At 35.4% G+C, this 17,799-nt stretch overlaps 1 long non-coding RNA gene across 1 annotated transcript; it reads left to right on the forward strand.

The window, feature by feature from the left end:
- Window positions 1–8,086: 8,086 nt before the first annotated feature.
- Window positions 8,087–12,093, forward strand: LOC123379792. The gene is made up of 3 exons (XR_006584664.1): window positions 8,087–8,182; window positions 9,268–9,442; window positions 11,509–12,093. It is a non-coding gene; the product is annotated as an uncharacterized LOC123379792 (long non-coding RNA).
- The last annotated feature ends 5,706 nt before the right edge of the window (window positions 12,094–17,799 follow it).

The raw sequence follows: 17,799 nt of genomic DNA on the forward strand, positions 1-17,799 counted from the left end.
ATTTTCCAGAGAGTATTTACTGCTTAAATAGTACAGTGCAAACCAAGGCGTCCACTTAATGTAGTATATAATCAAGCAATTATCTTCACGTTTAATATATATTATGTTTCAACCAAAGTGCCATCTGCCCATGAAAATCTGAGCTTTTATAGGCATGCCATATAGCATCCTTTTCAACATAACGCATATTATTCAAACAGAGGTATGTTCTTCTTAATGAAATCTCCAGGGGTATACAGTGTTCTACACACCTGTGGAGCCACCCTGTATATCTGTTTAAATGTTCAAGAAGGCCAGATCACATTATCAGAAAATATAACAATCTTCAAAATGACAGAAAGTGGAATTGAGAACTCATTTTTATTTTGGGTAAATTTAGTGCTGTAAAAGTTAAAAATTATGACATGGGAAGGACACGGGATAAGGAGCCAGAAAATATGCTTGTTTTTTAATGGTATCGTTACATGTTATAACCACAAAGCTGTACATTGCACATTGCTACTTCTCTAGGAGTAGGCCACAAAGAATCTTACCTACTTTTTATTGATATCTTGTGCTTTGGGTGGGTGCTAGACAGTACAGGTTTCTTCTTTTTGTCCCAGCCTCTTTCACTTTCAAATGTATCATGACTTGCACAAAAAAATAATGTGGTCTTCCTGCCCATAGACTAGGGACTGCATATAGCTATTTGTGCACATTATCTCACTGAATTCCTAATGTATTCCCATTGGTGGAGATATATGAAGAAAATCATATTAAAAGATTTTAGATGATACAGGTAGAGGTCACACAGGAATTACAAGTGCCAAAGTTAGGACTTGACACTCAAAACTTCTCTTATGCTATGTACAATTTATAGGTGTGTTAAGTTTTGTTTGTTTGTTTGTTTGTTTTCGGAGTTCTCAGTTGTCATATAGTCAACAAGAATGTACATCCTGAAAAGTCGTGGGATAGTTGCCAAGCTAAATTATATTTCAAAAAATTTTTTCTTGAGGGAGTAAACCACTCAATAATTGGCCTTCATTGATTGTCAATTATTCTATTCTAATCTTCTTCTATTCAACAAGTAGAGATCTACTATGTCCTAGGCACTGGGAGTATAAACAGTGATATACTTTAATCTTAATAAGCTTAACAGTTTGACAGGAAAAAGAAAACAACAATTGACACAAATGCACTTTGTGATACATGCTATACTAGAGGTATAGGTAAGATATATAGGAACATATGAGAAACTACACTGAAACCTTGGATTATTAGGATGTCAGTTCTGAGAGAGAGTCTTAAGGAGCAATAGGTATTAGCTAGATAAAGGTGGGAAGAGGAAACTTCTCGACAAAAGAGATAACATATAACAAGGATTTGCATTCAGAGAACAAGTAGCTTAGGGTATCTTGGTCCCAGAATTTGAGAATGGGTATGATGAGCTATGAGGATACAAAAGTGCTATGGAAAACAAGGAGATAGCAGTTCCATTAACATATTTCTTATCTTGATCCTTTACTCTTGCTCAAGAGTGAAAATAACCGGTATAATACAATTTTTAAATAATCAAGTCTATGAAAATGTATGTATTAGTTACCACGTGAGAATCACTATTCAGTGCAAAGGATCTCAATCTAAGGAATTTTTTTCCCTAGAGGATATTTGACAATAGAATGTTACAGAATAGGATGATAGAATTATAGAATGATTGTTGGGTAAAATAAAAAGAGCGCTAAAGAAATCCCTTCCTCAATGGATAATTTATATATCTACTCAATAACAGTATATTAAGAATCTAGTATATCCCAGGTAGTAGAAATAAGAAAAACAAGAAGCAAAACAAAATCTAAAAAAATGTCCATTCTAGCAGAGGACAAAGGCCAAAAAATAATTGCTATATAGCTAGTGGATACTCTAAGTTACTTGCCTAATATGTATATATTTTTCTCTCTTCTAACTAGAACACTGATTTGAATTTTTTTTCTACCTCCATTAGGTCATGGTTCTTAATATTCTGATTAGTTTAGTCCAGTGCTTTTCAACTGGGGGAGAATGTCCCCTGGGGACATTTGGCATTATCTAGAGATGTTGTTGGTTGTCATGATTTTTATGGGGTGGCATCTAGTGAGTGTAGGACAAGAATGCTGCTGGACATCCAACAACCTCCCCTACAACAACAACACACAAAAAAAAATCATTTGAATCAAAATGTCAGTAGTACTGAGATTGAGAAAACCTGGTGTAATAGTTAAGAGCACAAACTGTCTGGATTTGAATTCAGCTCTACATATCCTAGCTATGTGACCTAAAAAAGTTTCTCTTCTTCTTTTAACAATTTTATTAAGGTGTAATTAAATTACAAAGAACTTCACATACTGTATTGTATACAATTTGATGAGTTTGAACATAAGCAAACACCCTTGATACCATCACTGTAACCAAGGTTATAGGCATACCTGTGACACCTTCCAGAGTCTCCTTACGTCCCTTTGTTTTCATTTGCTTACTTTGTTTTTGTGTTAGAAACACAACATGAAATCTACCCTCTAAACAAATTTTGAAATGCATAATATTGTATCATTAATTATAGCCACTATGTTGTAGAACACATCTCTAGAAGGTTTCATCTAGCACAACTAAACCTCTATACCAATTGAGTTTACTAACAATGTACTTAATCTTTTAGGGCTTTGTTTTCCTCATCTACAAAATGATTATAATAATAGTTTCTATTTCACAGAACTGTTTTAAGTGACTTGAGTACAAAGCACTCAATAAACATTAGCTAGTAGTAAGTTCTTCAACAAAGCACTCGGTAAATATTAGCTAGTAGTAAGGTCTTTAAGAACCAGGGAATGGGACTATTTACAAAAACTGTATCCAGGTCATTTGAAATGTAATATACCATTGACAATTCAGCTTTCTTATTTCCTTTTCAGGATTCTGGCCAGTATACTTGCTTATATTTCAAGTTTACATTTTGTTGTTGTTCCTATTTTTTTAGGACCTAGAATATATTAGGTGTAAAGAAAGCTACAATATTTACTCTTACAGTAACTTAAGTTTGCAAACACACTCGAACTAATTAATTTGGACATTTAAAATTTTGAATCTCTAGGGCTCAACCAAAATATATCTTTCACAAAGTGAAAAACAAAGTGTGCAGATAATTCAAGATATCACTGGAGAATATTTAATTTTTCAGGAATTAAATTTTTCAAGATTTTAAAATATCTTTATATAAAGTAATGTGGTAATTGCAAATATGTCATCTACTTTATCCTATTAAAGCAAAATATCAAAGGACTTCCAAAAGAAAATATAACTTCATTCCTATTTAACAATTCAACATGAAAAAGACATTTCCCTGAATTGTGCATGAAATTAGTAAATCTTCACTTTACTTAACCAAAACTTTAACCAGAAAAGTAAATAATTACTTTTATTACTTTATTACTAATTTTGCATAACAAATTTATTTTAAAAGTACCAAATGCAGGGCTCAGTCAGTTAAGCCTCCAACTCTTGGTGACATCTCAGGTTTTGATCTCCCGGTTGGTGAGTTCAAGTCCCTCATCGGGCTTTGCAGTCACAGTACAGAGCCTGCTTGGGATTCTCTCTCTTTCCCTCTCTCTGCTCCTCCCCTGCCTGTGTGTATGCTCTCTCTCTCTCTCTCTCGCTCTCTCTCTCTCTCTCAAAATAAATAAGATAAAAAAAATTTTAAGTTAGCAAATGCAGCCAGATGTTAAATAGTAATACTGATAACATCTCATGTATTTAATATTTGGACATAGTTTTAAAGTTATGCTTCAAAACTATCACAATTAGATATAGAAAATGTTAGGAGAATTTATACACAAATATTTTTCTGAAAATATTATTGTTTTTCTGTGAGTATCATACTATTATCCAGAATATTTATTTTAGGAAATGATCCCAAATTACATTTAATATTTTGGATTTGACTCTCAGCATCATAAGTAAACAGAAGTAATTAAATAATCATTCTTTTTGGAATGAGGCTCAAACTTCCTCAACTAAAAAAAAACAAAAACAAACAAACAAACAAAAAACCCCACAAATCTGTATAGGGTGCCACTTAATATATTTACCACTCTGAAACAGAATCATCATTTTTAAAATTTTGAAACTTTAATTAAAGTTCTTCATGTACATAGACACATACATATAATGATGCATAAATACATAAACAATGTTGTACTATCCATGGGTTTTTTTAAAGAACAACTTTTCTTCTTTTTCTGGCTTTGCTTTTTTTGCTCTTTTTTTCTCTTATTTTCAAAACAGCACCATTCTGTACCCCTGCCTCTCTCAGGAACTTGTTACCCCTATAGTATGGACCCTTCTCTATTATTTTTATGCTTACGTAATCTTACGTAACAGGGATATTTCATAAATGTGTGCAGACATACACATATAAAGGTTTTCAGGTCCATTGTGCATCGGGTCCATATGCACACAAATCCATATCTTTCACTCTCCTGTACCTTGCTTTTTCATCTGTGACTACTTTCTTGTTAACTCTTCTTTTTTTATTTTTTAAATATTTATCTTTTTAGAGAGAGAGAGGGAGACAGAACATGAGCGAAGGAGGGGGCAGAAAGAGGGAGTAACAGAATCCGAAGCAGGCTCCAGGCTCTGAGCTGTCGGCACAGAGCTTGACGTGGGGCTCAAAATCACAAGCTGTGAGATCATGACCGGAGCCTAAGCTGGACACTCAGACACCCCTCTAATTAACTCTTACAGATTACTGTTACTTCAATTGTATCTTTTAATGGGCATGTAATCGTTGTACAATGGATATACCCTCATTTATTTCACCTTTTCTTGTAGATAGTCATTCAATCTTGCTTCCAAGCTTTGTTTATTACTACCTACATACACATAATGCATATACATGTATTTACCTGATAATTGTTTTGTTTTCTACAACATAGGATGACTGCAAAAACGAATCCAAAATTATTTAAGAGAGGTGTTTGTGAATAAAATAAAAGTATTTTTGAAAATGTTTGAACTTCCCTATAAAGTCAGAATGCTATACAGCTTAATAGATCTTAAGCAACATAAATCTCTTTGTATTCAGAAAATAAATAACAAATGTGAAAATATTGAAGTTAATTTTAACTCTCTCCTTTAAGAAACTAGAGGAAGCCATTCATATGCTTGGTGGGTCTGGAACTTTTTTTCTGAGTCCTCAGTTACCCAAGTTCTGTTGCTATGCTTTTGTAGTGTCTCTTTGCCTTTCTTCTCCCAGGATAATCTGCACCAATTTTCCTACATTATTTACAGAAAATCCTCAGCCTGTGTTTCTTCAATTGTTCAACATTCATATTAGGCACCGACCAGTATTAACTCTATGCTAACATTTTGCCTCCCTCTAATATGCCCAGCAAAACATGTCCCACCAGTTACTTCTACTGAAGAAGAGCTTGTATTTCTATCTCCTCTTCCTTCCGCTCTGCTCTCTATGCCTCTCTTACTCATTGCCTCTATAGTCTTCTTTTGCTACTGTAAAGGGAGGTATTCTCTCCTGCCAGCTTTCTACACAAAGAGTAGTTTTTTTTCATACTGAGTCTGGAGTGAAAGCTTCCTTCATTGAACACAAACATGGGTTCATGCTTCCTATGTACCTCCATTATACTGGCCCCATAGCTCTTTAATGTGTTTATGCTCACAAATTACATCAGCTTCACTTTCACATACTTTTATAAGGTACCTCCTTAAAAAAATAATAATCCTGCCTTTTTGTTGAGTCTATTGGATAAGAGAATAATTATTTTCTGAAAGAGTAACTGTTAAACTACTGTTTATTTACCCCTTCATACAACCTCTACCTGGATTCTATACTAAATGGAATAAACTCATGATCTAGTAAATTAAATGGCAATATTTGAACGTAGAATTCTTTGATTTTATAAAATAATGTTGCAATTAGACACAGGGTTACATTTTCTTACATTTTACAGACACTCAAAAAATCCATCTTAAAGTTCCATAATGCTATTTTCCCCCAGCACTGTTTAAAAAATACAGTGTGTATGTGGTGTGTGTGTGTGTGTGTGTGTGTGTGTGTGTGTGTGTGTGTGATTTTATCTAAAGATATGGAACATTTAGTATTTATTTTTTATTCATAGGTTTCAGACTTTACAAATCCTGAATCAGGGCCTTTCTAAAATTTGAAATTAGAAAGACCAGAAGTTAAGTAATTTCCTAAAAATACTAAAATTGATTCATAGGTGTGATGTTTTTAAGAAGCTTAGATTATTATATTTTAAGCATGGCTGTTCTTACCTGTTATTTTACCCTTGGTGCTTAGGCCACTATTGAGCACATAATAGACATCCCATGAATGTTCAGAATAAATGCATGAATACTATGGTTTTGAAGGCTTGGACTTGCCTTCAAAACCAATTAGAAAAAAGTTTCAAAGACCAGGAGATGGAAGTGGCCATCTTCTCTATTATCCATCTGGAGGCAATGCTAAACAAAATAAAATTTACTCTCTGAACTTATCTTTCTTAATGCTGAGATCAAGTTCTTTCTTCAAACATCCAAGTAGTCTGTCATCATTTATTCTTGGGGGAACATACAGAGGGGTGTTGTGGCACCAATTGCTAACACAAGTCAGAGAGAATTCCTTCAAGTCTCCTGCTAATTTTTCTAGGACATACATGATGAGAACAAATGAAATTCAATCATACTTCCGGTACATTTTCTGAGTGAGGTTCAGTATGTGGTTTTCTCTACCAGACGTATGAACGTTCAGATTAGCAGAGATTGGGGAAAAAATATTTCATAAGAATTTTGCAAGTCTAAATGATTATTTCTCTTTTTTCAATATTTATTATTTGTAAGCTTCTTGATACTTACAAGTAACAATGTATGCCCCCAAAAGACATAAAAAAAAAAATAAATTATTAATTGTTTTGTAAGAATCAGAGGTTTACATAGTTGCAAAGGAGAAATAGACCAGGAATGTCACAGACATTCCATTCATATTTATTTGTAAATTAAATTTATGAATATATTTCTAAAAAATAAATACATGAATAAAATTTTCTAAATTGAATCATATTTTAATACATCTAAGGTTATTATTACAGGTTATCCAGGAATGTTTTGGTAGTGTTGATTATTACTTTATTTATCTTCATTAATAAGTGGACGCACTTGTGTACTAGGTTTCATTTAAAAAGACAAAACATACCTATATATTATGTCTTGCACCCACTGTGTAATAAAATTGTTTTATATATTAGTTGTTTTTAGAAAGTATAATCTCAATATTATCAGATTAATTCTATGTTGTTATAGCCCTCATAATCTCATTATTAATAATAACCTCCTTAGAAATCCATAGTTTGAAGCCAACTACAATGTCAGATCTATAAAGCTCGTGGACTATCATAAATCTAGATCTCATATTGTGTAGAGTGATAGACTATACTTTATAGGTGCTTATCTGATATTTGAGCCAACCTTAATTCTCTCTTCAGAGCATGTCTGATTCTTTCCCCTGGCTTGGAAAATACAGTGACTCAACTCTCAGTCTGAGAAGAGTAAGCAATCATACTCTAACACTTCAGAAGAGAGAGAGAAAAACTGCTTGCAACCCTATAAAGGTCAAGATAGAGAATTCCTACTTGACTTTTTAACAATCTTGCTTGAAACAGTGGTGGAAAAAGGCTGAATATGCCCTTTTTGGGGATCTATCTATATTTATGAAGAATCAATATGACTTTCAGAGATAAAGCTTGATATGTTCCATTTTCCTTAAAAATAAATTATATTAAAACATAAATATAATACTGAAAACTAATCACAATTATAAGAACTAAAAGGGTAAGAAGATTAGGAGAATAATCAGGTTCTGTAACCTTGAGAAAAACTTACATTCTCTGTGATTTTTATGGTGATGTATGCTGACATATTTTAGAATATTTAGCTCATGCTTTAAATATGATTAACCCCATATTATTGACCCCTTTGGCTTAACTCTAGGAATAGAGCTAGTAGACAAATCCACATTCCATATTAGAATAGTCTCTGAGGGCTTATTGAAACATTCTTTTTATATTTTTCCTGCTGTTAATGACAGGCAACTGGGAGCTCAGATTTCCAGACACATCCTCCGTGAAGCAAAACTTCAGAGAAAGACCTACCATCAACTTAGGTATTCCTTAGAATATTGCAACCAACCAGAATAGCCTATAAAATTTTAGCCCAAACTTGAATTACAAAAGTAGTTCTAAAATTATTCAAGGAAATTACCGAAGGAACTAATTGAATGAAAGTTCAGAGAGAAGACAGATATATTCTCTTTCATTGAAACAAGTAAGACTCATCATGCTATTTTTGAATAAATGAACATAAAATTGTGAATAAGCAAATGAAACACTATTTAGAATCAGGTGTTTGAGAAACCAAAAAAGTAATTCATGCTATAATTTTGACAAAACTTCTTAATAAGATTATCGAGTTTTCTTATCATAACTTAAAAAATCTAAGATGACAAAAATAAATAAATGTTCCATGTATTTTTGAAAGAAAATGGAGGGATGTAATGTTAAATGCAACAAAAGGTTGAGGTATTGAAGTGTAGAGTTAGAGCTTTGTTAGTTTTTAGTGTTTTTTTTTTTTTTTTTTTTTTTTTTGTATCTTCAGAGGAAGGTGGATGGATTGGATCCCTTCCCTTTAAAATAAAAACAGTTTTCAGTTAGGATAAAGAAATCCATTTAAAATATTATATTTCTTTTTTATAACATAGTAATAGGTAACCTCTTGATTTTCATTTATCTGAATAAACCTTTTTACATGGAAGGGACTATAGTAAGCAGATGCCAAGTTCTCCTACTTAGTTGTAAATTATTAGCATTCTGGCTTATAAATCAACCTCTTTTAAGTATGATAACTGAGAATCAGAGACTGGTCACACTTGGATATACCAACAAAAGTGAGCATCTGAAATAGCAAAGCTGGGTCATGGTGAATCTGTGAGGGTAACTTCCCAGTAAGGCCTGGCCTGAGTAATCAGCTGGCTTTACCCATCATGTTACTATCTGGAGGCCCAGGAAATGGCAAATTTCAAAGCCATATCCCTAGACTGCAAATGGTACTGAAAGCTCTCACAAACTCTGGATTTATGGAGCTGGTATACTACAGAATTTAAAAGCCAACAGCTTAGTGAGTAAACTGGAGATGGGGGATGAATGTATAAATTAATAAAAATAAATATCCATGGATTCTTTCAAATGACAGATTATTAAATCTTTTGGAGAGATTTAGTGAAGATGATGCCAAAGAAATATCCTGGACTCACCTCTGGTGAACACAAATCTACAGCCACATAAGGAATGATGCTCACTGAAAAGAATCTGAAAGCTAGCTGAACAGCACCTCCACAACAAAGGATGAAAGGATCACATTGAGACAGGTAGGAAGAGCAGAGACATGGTCTTGCAAGAAATCTCATCCCAGGCTCTGCAACCCACAGTTAGGAGGGATCTCATACTATGGAGCTGGTCCGTGAGAAGCAAAGCATTTGTACCCCACATCAGGCACCCCAACCTTTGGGAAATGCAGAGAAACGAACCTTCAAAGTGTCTGGCCTTAAAAACCTATGGGTCTTACTTCCAGGGTAACCATAAGGCATAAAGAATGGAAAATTTGTTCCTAAAGGACCCACACAAAGACCCACTTATCCTGGGACCCAGTGCAAAAGCAACAGCTTGAAAGGTGCCTAAATCATATGCAAAGGACACTTCCTTGTTAATCTTAATGTATCTGCCAGAGACGTAGAAATCTATTGGGATTCTCTCCAGAGCTGGAGGCAGTGATGGACACCATTTTTGCATTTTCCATCTGCCTTGTTGGTGTCAATGCTGGAAGATGCCATTTTTTGCACCACCCCTCTAGACAATCAGCTCTTGTAGGAAACCAACCCCAAGCACCACAGCTTCAGCCTAGCCTACCCCTGCCTTCCAGCCAGCAGGCACCTGCAGCCACACAGGGCTATGGTGGCCAGACAGGATTGTGTTTCTAGGCTTCAAGGGTCTACAACAATCACAGAGACTGTCCTTTGCAGGTTACCACTCCGTAGGGCACTGTACAAACATCAGACAGAAACATACTCCCAGTCTTCATGTGAAAAAAGGTCTATTTTCTTATTCTGGAGTTTCAGATTGAGGGAACATGCCACATGTTCACCACACATCAAGAGGTTAGAGAGGCAACCCCTAGACCATATTACTGCCTTCCCTTAGCTTCTCCTCAGCTTGCTAATACCTCCCAGAAAGGGGCTTATACATACAACAAAAGCCATAATTTTCACAACTGACACCCAGGGGACACTTCCAGATCTCCTGGTCTGGAAGTTAGCAGGGTTTACAATTGCAGACCTTAAAACTGTTGCCTAGGACTCTGCTTACAATTAGCCTGAAACTGAGAACAGTCTGAGCCCCTTCCCTTTGGAACACTGAGAGTACTTGGCATACTCTCAAAACTTGAGACCTAATAAGAATAGATCAGGCTACTTTGAAGATCACAAAGGTTCAAGAATCACCAAAAGCTAAGACAAGGTTGAACAATAAGTTCAGAAGATAAAGAAAGGTGTTACATAACAATATATACACACGAAAGGAAGTACCACACTTTGCTATAAAAAAAGAAAAATGAGATCTTGCCATTTATTACCACATGGACGGACCTTAAGGGTATCATGCTAAGTGAAATAAGGTGAAGAAAGACAAATAATGTATTATTTCACTTACGTGTAGAATCTAACAAAAAAATGAATAAACAAAAAAAAATCAAAAACAAACTCACAGATACAGAAAAAGGATTGGTAGTTACCAGAGGGGAAGAGAATTGGGGTGTGAGAAAAATGGGCAAAGGAGTTCCATTTTATGGTCTAGAAGTAACTAGACTTATGACAGTGACCTCTTGTAATGTATACAAATATCAAGTTACAACGTTGCATGCCTGAAACTTATTTCATGTTCTATACCAACTTACATAAATTAAACAAAGGGGGGGTTGAATGTCTGTGGATGGATAACTTGTGAAAGATAGAAAAGGAGAGCATTGAGCACTGAGTAAGAAGGAAAGCTGGCTTGTTTGTAACACACTTCTAAATTACCTGAAGTTGATTTTTTTCTCTTCAATTCCCTCATTAAGGCAACTTACAAAGCCATTTTGAATGCCCCAGTATGTTCTGTAGATTTTAACCAGCAAAGTGCTTTATTTTAAGAGATTCTGCATCCATGCCTTCCATTTGGATCATAGAAAATAAGCAATTCTTTTTAACAAAGATGACAAGAAAGTTATTGATATGATATCTCTTCTGTCAGTTATTAATATTAGCTACACAAAACAAAACAGGATACTTTATTTTGGGTTACAAATTCTAATTATGAGCTGGGTTACAATTCTGAGTACGGTTCTATAGTGCTACTAGAAAAGTGCAGATACAGTTTCTAAGTCTGTTTTTTTTTTTTCCAGAGAAAGAGAGAGAGAGAATGTGAGCATGCCAAAGTAGAGAAAGAGCAGAAGAAGAGGAGAGAGAGAATCTTAAACAGGCTCCAAACCCAGCATGGAGCCGAACGGGGGGCTCAATCTCTCAAACATGAAATCATGACGTGAGTTGAATTCAAGCCGGGTGCTTAAAAAACTGAGCCACCCAGGTGCCCCCTAAGTTAAAGTCATTTTAAGAGTGGCATAATTTATGTTTACTGATAACATCAAGTTAATCTAGAGAAGATACTATAATTTTACACCTCAAGTAAATAATATACTAATAGTTTAGAAGTGTTCAGAAATGGTCATTTAATGCTATAGGATTGTGTATTTTTGGACTTCACACAACTCTAGTGCTTAAACCAAATATTTATGACACTGTTTTGAAATAATTCAACAATGACTTTTAAAAATGGTTTTCTTGGGGTGCCAGGGTGGCTAAATGGATTAAGGATCCAACTTTAGATATCAGCTCAGGTCATGATCTCATGGTTCATGAGACTGAGCACAGATCCTGCCTGGGATTCTCTCTCTCCTTCTCTCACTATCCCTCCCCCACTTTCTCTCTCACTCTCACTCAAAATAAATAAATAAATAAATAAATAAATAAATAAATAAATAAATAAATAAATAAAAATATTTTATTTCTATTATTTATTCAAAGGATACAAAAACTGATTCAAGAGGCACATGCAAAAAAAATTTAATTAAAAAGCAAAAAGGGGGGCACCTGGGTGGCTCAGTCAGTTAAGCGTCCGACTTTGACTCAGGCATAATGTCATGGTCCATGAGTTCAAGTCCCATGTTGGGCTCTGTGCTGACAGCTCAGGGCCTGGAACATGATTCAGACTTTGTGTCTCCCTCTCTCTGTCCCTCCTACACACACACACACACACACACACACACACACACACACACACTATGTCTGTCTGTCTGTCTGTCTCTCTCAAGAATAAATAAGCATTATTTTTCTTTAATTCAAAGGGGCGCATACACCCTGATGCTTACAGCAGTATTACCAAAATAGCCAAATTATGGAAAGAGCCCAAACATCCACTGATTGATGAATGGATAAAGAAGTTGTGGTATATAAACACATACAATGGAACATCACTCAGCCATCAAAAAAGAATGAAATCTTGCCAGTTGTAAAACATGGATGGAACTAGAGTGTATTATACTAAGCTAAACAAGTCAAGCAGAGTAAGACAAATACCATATGATTTTTCTCATATGTGGAATTTAAGGAGCAGACCAGGTGAACATAGGGGATGGGGGAAAAAAGAGGGGGCAAACCATAAGAGCTTCTTAATTATAGAGAACTGAGGATTGATGGAGGGAGGGAGGGAGGGAGGTGGAGAATGGGACAAATGAGTGATGGGCATCAAGGAGAGCACTAGTTGGGATGAGCACTGGGTATTGTATGTAAGTGATAAACCACTAAATTCTACACCAGAAACCAATATTACCGTAATGCTAACTAACTAGAATTTAACTAAAAATTGAAACAAAAAAAATGATTATCTGTTTTATCTATTTAGAGAATATGGCTCAAAGCCATATTGATATAACAGGAAAATTCTTGGTCTTGCCCCAAGCATAGGTCTAGCATAAAGTTGGTACTAAATTAATGTTTGTTGAGTGAATAGATATACTGTATTTGAATTTGGTTTGACCAGTGCTCTTTGTGACTTTGGAACTGTTAATACTCTGTAGGAGCCACCATTTTTCCATCTGACAGCTTTCAGACTAAATGTAAGGAACTGATAAACTTATTAAACTACTTTGAAAATTATGAAATTATGTATCTGTATATTTCAATATTTTCTCAATGGTGTCTTTTGAATATTTGCATACATTTTAAAATACACCTAAATATAACTAACTATTCTGAAAAAAATAGATACGCAGAGGTTATAAAATTCTTATTAATATAAAATTCTTATTTATCATCCTGTTGACATCCAGGGTACATTGATAGGATTCAGATACTTAATGTCTCCTTCCTCTCTATTTCATGTGCTTCTCTTCAAAGCTTCTTCCTTGCATTAAGTGAGCAATGAATTTTTCACAGGACATCCTTTGTACAATATTTAAGTTACATACCAGAATTATACTAAATATAGCACACCCTCAGCTGAGTCCTAGGTACAAATGCATTAGCATATGTGTAGTCTCTGGCCTTGGAAGTGGATAAAGCTAATAGTTAGCCCCACTGGAATAGAATCTGTACTCTTGCCCTTATTATCACAATGGTATGAATTGGCATTTGATTAGTTGGTATACGGAGCTAAAGAGGGGAGATGGGAAATTTTCAGGAATAGGACACAACACAAAGCTACAAAGCTGAGCTTTTACTAAGAAAACAGATCTTTAGTAACTTTTCTCAGAAGTGAGGTGGAATTAAGTTTGCAATAGATCACAGGTTGATTGGACACTTGAGGAGAAACAATTTGTTTTTCATCCTTTGGTAGTGGGAGTAACTTGAAGCTGGTACACGCTCAGGATGATCGGGATATGGTAAAGATGACACAACAACGAAAGGAAAAGGCTTTGGTCGTGATTTATTATTTAATTCGCTTTATCTTGATTGAAGACTCGAACACAATTAGATGAATAGAAAATAAAATACATTTATGGAGCCAAGAATGTGAAATCTAAACGAGGTCAGGGCATGAAGCCAGGCCTACATGTGCGGGAGGGTGAGACCAAGGAGATCAGCCAGCCTCTGATGCTGGGAAAAAGCTATGTTTACAGGTGCACTCCCGTGGTCCTAGCAGTGCTAAGAGGGAAGTGCCAAAGCAGAGGTTGCCCAAGGAAGTCATATTTTCGTTACATCAAGAGCCTGTGGTGTTTAGCAAGGGTTTGGACGGGATAAGTTTAAAGGCCCTTTCACATCTATAAAGTCTCTATTAACAATAGATAATTTCTCTGAATATTGTTTCTCCAAGACCCAACTTAAATCTGGAAGGTCTTTAAATTGGAGGTTTTATGATCGGATTCTTATACAGCCTTGGTGTATGTATCGACCCTGTTAGATGCTATCATTCAACAAGGTGAAAAGCACAGCATTATATCTGAGCTTTCATATACCCTCTCTACTCATAAGAGATGCATGTCTCCATGGCGAAAATGCCCCCCAAAGTGTTAGGTTTCATCAAGACTGATCGATGGGAGGAGAGGCACAAATGGGTGGTCTCACATCTCTGAAATTGGGCTGCTGCTCTAGCTGCAGAAGGCTGATTTTTAGATTCTGAAATGTGGGTATCTCACACAGTATAACATTCTGTCTTTCCTACTCTCTTCCTGAAGTATTTCACTAGGCCATGAAATAAAAAGATCGTGCCTAATGTCCTGTATTAGTTTCCTGGGGCTGCTGTAACAAAGCATCAAAAACTGAGTGACTTAAAACAACAGAAGTGTATTGCTTCACAGTCCTGGAGGCTGGAGGTCTGACATGAAGGTGTCAGCAGGACCGTGTTTCCCTCTACTACCCTAGGGGAGTATCCTTCCTTGCATCTTCTAGATTCTGATGTTTGGAGTAATTCTTGACATTCCTTGGCTTATAGATGCCATTCCTCCAGTCACATGGCTGTCTGCTTCCTGCATATCTCCCTATCATCTCTCCTGTGTGCATGTTTGTGTCCAAATTTCCCCTTTCTATGAGAATACCAGCAATATTAGATTAGGGCTCACCCCATTGACCTCATTTTAAGTTTACCACTGTAAAGACCCTATTTCCAAATGATATCACATTCTAAGGCAGTGGAGGTTAAGACTGTATCATTTTGGGGGGGGGGGACACAAATCAACTCATAAAAGACAAATTTGTGTATTTAAATTGTCATATTCTGGTTTTCCACACTGGTATCTCACTTTTGCAGGTGCTTTTTGAAAGATTCCAATGTGGTAAAGTAACTGAGATTGAGTTTAGGAAACTTCTGCTGGAGGAATTACAATTTTGGTGATAATGACTGACTGAAAGGACATTGTTTTCTCTCTCACTTGCCTTGTGAAGGTCCGGAATGCAGTTAGCATTTAATTGTATCACCAACATATAAGTCAGTGGAAATAATGTATAAGTTATGAGATACAGCAAAATGTTTAAGTGCTGAGATACTATGAACAAGCTGTGTTCAGAGTGCTTCTGTCCTGTTCTTACCATGTTGTTGCTCAGACAAAATTTCTCTTTTCACATCAATTTGGCACCTTTGCTCAAAAGGGAAGTCTGACCTGACTTTTAAAGTTACTATGAAGAGAACTTTGTTTTATGTTATACAAAACTGGCTCTAATATTAAAAGATTAATCCCTTTTGCCTCTAAACATATGATTAACCATAAATTACCACACTAGACCTGATCACATCTTTCAAAAGCCTATTAAAAAACAAATTAACCTTTTCTCTCTAGTCTGAACTCCCTTGTTAATATGAAAATCAGGAGTAATTCAGGACTCTTAGCTTTTGTTATCCCAGCCATATTCCTTTGTGTTTTTCAAGTTGAGTTGTGACTGGAGAGTGAGTCATACCAGCTTAATTAATTTAGTTAAGAACCAATTAAAAGCAGTATTTTGTGCATGAGAAAGCTTGTCTGAAGTGTTTTGAATTTCATCAGGAGTTTCCTCATTACCCAGGCTTCTATATAGATGGCTGTGCCATGAGGAGGGGGGACACTTACTTACTGAGTCAGACATCCTCTAATTCCTAGTCATAAGTGAATTCATATGAGTTTTCAATTCTAAAGCAGGTGCAATTTATATTTACTCTCATAAATATATGACACACATCAAAAATTATTACCAAATTTCTTATTGTAATAATAATGTAGCAAGGTTTATGAGCAACTCACCCATATATTTTCTTCCTCCAGTAGACTAAATGATCTAAACATGCACTGTAGGAAGAAGATTAAAGGGAGATGTATTCTTTCTGTATCCTTCCTACCTCATTAATTTGGAGTGGAGCAATGTGACACAGTGCATTGTTAAAGTAATGTACTCTAAGAGTAGTGTGGCTTAAAGCAGTCTGGTCTTCAGATTTTTGCCCCATGGAAGCAGATGTTTAGACAGAGCACTAGCACATGAATCTCCTTATCAGGACTTCAGTCTGTGTGTATTAATTTGTACCTGTGTGAGGCAAATCCAGCAAACAAAAACCGTGTATTAGGAAAGAGTGGGAAAATTATTGGACACTGAACTGGCTGATTTAAGGCAGGAGTCAGCAAATGTTCTCCAAAAGGGACAGATAGTAGGTGTTTTAGGCTTTGTGGACCAGATGTATCTGTATTTGGTTTCAGTTGCAACTAATCAACTCTATAGTTGTAGCATGAAAATGGCCATTGATAATATATAAACTAATGGATGTGGCTGTGTTCCAATAAAACTTTATTTACAAAAAAAAAAAAAAACAGAAGAAAGATTGACTCTGACTCATGAGCTATGGTTTTCCAATCCTTAATGTAGGATATGGTAATAGCACTGACCCTTAATGGGTGGGTAAGACTTTCATCATGCTGGTGTTCACTTTCCTCATCTTAAAACAAGTAGGTTAGACTAAAAGCCAGAAGGACTCTCCTGCTTTGCATTTCTAGGTTCACATAGAGAAATGGCTGTAGATATAGTTCCAAACATAGTCTAGGGCCAAGCAGCTGATTCTCCAGTGTCCTCTTGGGAAAAAAAATTCTCAGTAAGAGAAAATACTGGGACTTGTTTCTTTGTGTATGGGTATTATCTAGATTAAACACGGAATTGAAACAATTATGACTTTAATACTTGTGAATTATTTATTCTCTAGAGGTCATAGCTCTGTTTAGGAAAAAAAGGTAAATATAAATATTTCAAAAGATTTCAAAAAACATTTACTTTGGAGTTAGAAATGGACTTTTCAAACTTGCAGATGACAATCTGAGTATTAGAGGCTTGAGTGCTGGTAGACCACAGGCTAGAAAGTGGCTTTCAAAAAAAATTTTTTTTTGAAGGGGTAAACTTCACTGGGAACATTCTCTTTGCTGGAACACCTCATTACCCAGCAATGTAGAATAAATGGGGCATTGCTGTCTATTGATTTGCCACCACAGCCTCTGTAACTAAATGTGGCCTGAGATAGTTCTTCAAACAAGAGGATCCCTGTTTAATTGTTGCTTGAGTAATTTTTCATTATTACTACCTGGGGATTGGAATTTCTATTTTCACTTGATGTTACTTGAAATATACCCTTTGTATAGTGTGTTTTCCAGCATATCAGAATCAGTCACCTATTACAAGAGTATCATCAAATG

Source organism: Felis catus, chromosome C2, assembly GCF_018350175.1.
Source record: "Felis catus isolate Fca126 chromosome C2, F.catus_Fca126_mat1.0, whole genome shotgun sequence".
Lineage (NCBI taxonomy): Eukaryota > Metazoa > Chordata > Mammalia > Carnivora > Felidae > Felis > Felis catus.